Here is a 4,631-nt window from a genome sequence, read left to right as displayed (position 1 = left end):
CAATATGGTTTCAGCTACTGTAAGCATAATATTCAGACATTATAATGTCCAAATGCCTGAAAGGGCCTTTACTCATGCCTATTTTTATTTTTAAATATCAGGGAAAATATCCAAGAAGCACTACGACAGACTTTCCCTCCCCCCTCCATTATCCATAGTTACATGTCCATTCTTAAACGAATCACTGGCAAGGAAATCTGAATCACCATTATTAAGTTGGCCAAATCAGAATTCGTCTTCTGGAGCTAGTGAAGGGCCAGCTTCCCTGAAAAGCATTTGACCACTTAATACCTGAATGAAACTGGAATTCTGTGAGCAAAGAAGGAAGGGAATGAGTAATGGGTAAGCAATCAACATTATCTGCCACACTGCTGCTTGGTTTCACTGAATAATCTTTTAAGGTTTCTTTAAATACTTCTATTTTTTAGTATATAAGAAAGTTAGAGTTGAAGTTATATATAGTGGGTTTATGAATTTACTTCACAACGTTCAGGTATTTGCTGTTTTCTAAACCTGATCTCTACCAGGTCAAGCCTCCACTCACAGTGCTCTCATCCCCTCGATTCACACAGATCCCAGTGCTTTTGAATGTTGCAGTGGTGCGCCTTGGTATTTATTCATTTATTTATTTAGGCATCACTTACTTTTATTTTTCATTATAAAAACAAACACAAGAATTTTGAGAGATAATGACTGTAAGACAATTCAGAACCACAGTGAGTTATTAAACCCATTTTCATGCGCTACTATTCCAAAAGTAGAATATCACTAAAAATAAAACACATGTATAGCACACAGACCCAGAGGTCTGCCTGGTGTCACCTCGGACTCTTATAGACCAAAAAACAGAAACTTACAACTGAGCTTCTATCCTTCAGTTGTCCTATTTCTCATATATGAAAATTTTTAAAGGAACTTTAAAGACATAAATAAAACACTAAATGCTCCCTTTGCTTTACTCTGAACAATCCTGCAATTGAGAAAACATTTTGAAGCCCATTTCTAGCTATGATAGCAGAAGACTCTTCTGGTCCTTATTTAGCCAATTAATTTTTTCCTAGTCAATCGTTTGTGGGCAAATACAAAAATAGCTAAAAAACAAAATCACATTTTTACATTAAGTTCATTATAAAATACCATTCGGTTTTCAAAAGTCACTAAAGTGACACTTTCTGCAGCAGAAATAAGCTAAACTCAAGTTTTTGTTGTTTGACAAAGACAATGATACAATATATCACATGATCTTTAGGGCCTAAAGTGAAATGAATAAAGTTTAGGGGGAAAAAAACTATGCAATTTCTTGTTTCTCTTGTCTCCTTCCCAAACAAAAAAGATCTCTTATTATTTTATATACATATTTCTTTTTTAAGCTTAGTTTATATTCTGAAAGCATACTAATATATTTACATTGAAAATCTGTATAGGCACTTTTTAAATTTCGCAATTACAAAATTTAATTGTTACTGTGCTCTGCATTAAATATAGTTGTGCTTCTAGCCAATAAAGAGAAGAAAGAACAGCAATCATAAATATTGATGTAAACAGTGGAGATGGAGAAGTGGCTGAGACAGAGGGCTGAGAGACCAGTTGAAACTCCCCTGTCTAGTTGAGATAAAGTTAGGGTCAGGACCAAGGAGCAGCAGGAGGGAGTGAGCAAGGAGAAATGAGATTTGCAATAGAACCAACATATCTTAATGATGAATTAGATGCAGGGATATCAAACTCGTTTTCACCAGCAGTTGCATCAGGCTTGTGGATGCCTTCAAAGGGCCGAATGTAATTTTAGGGCTGTATAAATGTAACTACTCCTTAACTAGGGGCAAGGAGCTCAGCGCTCCTGCCAGGTAGAAACAAGGTGCCAGGCTGGATAAAACAAGGTGGGGGGCCAGATTCAGTCTCAAAGGCCTTGTGTTTGCCACCTGTGAATTAGAGTGAGAAGATGAAGAGGAAACTGTCAAGGATGGCAGCTAGGTTTTTGCTTTGGGAGAGCAGGGTGAATGGCATTATTAAGCATCACTGAGAATTTAAGGGGAAAGCAGGACTGCATGTATCAGGTGCAGAGAGAAGTCTGGACAGGGGCTTCTCAGGAGAAATGCCTGAAAGAAAAAAGGGTTGAGACTCCCTTCTCCTGTTTTGTTTTGTCCTTTTCACTAATCATCTGTTTCAAGACCACACTTATGAAATTCCTTCAGGAGCTCTCTTGGTCATCTGTCGCCTCTTCTTCCAAATATCATCCATCTATTTTCCCAGATTCCATATCTTTCAAAAACTGAACACTGTTTTCCAGACTACAAAGTAGAGAAAACGAAACAAAGTTGTTTCTCATGATTATCCATTATCCATTAGGATAACACGTTTGAGCAAGTTCTTAATTCTCATTAGCAGTTCTTGATCTAATGAGGATTCTTTGGCTCATCAGCAAATGCCATGTTTCTTTCAAGCAGCTCACTCCCATTTCTCTGCTCAGACCCCAGGCTCTCCTGCAGAGGGTTCTGAATGTCCTGAAGCCCAGTCTTAAAATCACCATATCACTGCAGTATGTCATATTCCACCAGGAGCTCCTTAACAAGTATAAGGAATTACTGCCACGAAGTCAGAGCTAATCGTGGAGCCAGGATGTGGAATGAACGGATGGCTTCATCCCTGGATGAAGCAGTATGGTTAGGGCTCTTCAGGCAGAACCTGCTGGCTCCTGGGCAGGCACCTCTCGGAGCACTGGGGCAGGGCCACAGGGAATCCTCCCTCAAAGCCCTCCAGCTCAGGAACCTCAGCCCCCAGCCCCAGCCCCACCAGCCAGTGGATGGGGGAGCAACAGAGCACATTTTCCTCGTGCTCTGCCTTTAAAACTGTCTATATAAGCACTTTTCTAGACAGTGACCTAGTAGTTTAGCTGAGTTCTTCTACACACGATAAACTGACTTCTAGGTAGCTGATAATTGGGGGTGGTACTCTATTAGATCTCTCTTTTCTCCAAGCTTCTAGTATCTTGGATATTTCTGCTGGATTGCTGAAACTCAAGTCACAAATAGTGGGCACCTATGGTACATCTTCATCTGGAGTATGCTGTATAAACATACTTATAACCGAACTAATATTTTTGACAACAGATGAAAACCCTTCAAATCCAATTGACCTTCATGAGCAGTCAGCTTCAGTGCTGACTCTATAATAATATCAGGAGTATATGCAGCATTCGCATGTCCTCTTCTGTGTCTTACTCACTTACTAATTACAAGCCACAGCTCCTTACTTAGGATGTTATCATGTGTCCATTTCTGAGGGCAGCAGAGCAGATAGATGGCCAATATGAACTTCCAAGTGCTGTCATTGGATCTTCCCCGCAGGGTCACTGGCCTGGTTTCTGTTTGTGGACACCCTTGATTTGTTTTTTCCTGCATTCAATGCGTTGAGCTTTTGGTGGGCCTTTTCAATCTAGAAACCTGTGTTTGCTGGTTCTAACATTTTTCTGAAATTATTTTATTAATAATTTCTTCCCTTCTGATTATCTCATTCTGAAACGCTTATTAGTTGGATGTTGAATATTCTGGGTTAAATTTCTATGTGAACCATCAAAAGGTCCCAACCATCATTTTTCCTCTATATTCTCAGCTATTTCCTTAATTTTATTATTGCATTTTTATTTCAGCAAATAAAGGAGTATCTTATTTTTTTTTCTTATGTTATGCTGTATTTATTTTACAAATGCAAATCTTCTTGAATTTTTCTGAGGATACTTATTAAAGTTATTATTTTTTAATATCTTCTTTTGTTACCAGAATTAGCTTTTCCCTCTCAGATCACTTTTTACTTTTCTCAGGTCATTTATCTTGGTCTTCCTCTGTCGGATTGTTTCACTTCAGTGTTCCTTGGCTGTGTGTCACATTTAGGAATTAGGCAAGAGGAAGCTGGTCTAGAACTCTGTGCACATGAGTGGAGCTCTCTACCAGCATGTTTTGTTTTAATGTGGATGATAAGAAGCTAGGCGTAATTCTACCAGACACCCAACTCCAAGTCCACACTTCGGTTTCTATTCCTCACCAGCCAGTGGCTCTTCAAAACACATACACAAACACACACATACACACACACACCCCTTGAGATTATCCTCCACTTCTCAACTCCCCACCCCATTTTCTAAGTCAATTTCTAAGTCTTGTTGATTTTACTTCCTCTCTTGACTGGGGTCGCTTTATGTGTCAACTTGGCTAGGTTATAGTACCCAGAGAATCTGTAATGATTTCAAAATAAAAAGTTTTTAAAAAAGTTTTAAAAGTCCAATGATATAAAGAAGCCTAGCTTCTCCAACTCTACCTCCTCTACCTCATTCCCACTTTCTATAGATAACCAGATTTGTTTCTTTTGCAGAAAACCATGTATTTATTGTTGAACTAATATGTATATGTTAAGTAAAATTGTTAATATATTGTTAAAAATAGAGTCTACTGATTCTATTTATTTCTTGAACAAAAGAAACTTGCTGAAGGACCCATGGTAATGGACAACAGGGTAGGAATTGATTGAGGGGGGCGGGACAGGGGAGAGCAATGGGGAAAAATTGGGACAACTATAATTGAACAACAATAACAAAAAAAGAAACTTGCTCTACACATTTTTTGCTTCTTTGTTCAACA

This window comes from Phyllostomus discolor, chromosome 6 (assembly GCF_004126475.2).
Source record: "Phyllostomus discolor isolate MPI-MPIP mPhyDis1 chromosome 6, mPhyDis1.pri.v3, whole genome shotgun sequence".
Classification (NCBI taxonomy): Eukaryota; Metazoa; Chordata; class Mammalia; order Chiroptera; family Phyllostomidae; genus Phyllostomus; species Phyllostomus discolor.
This window is presented reverse-complemented; position numbering follows the sequence as displayed.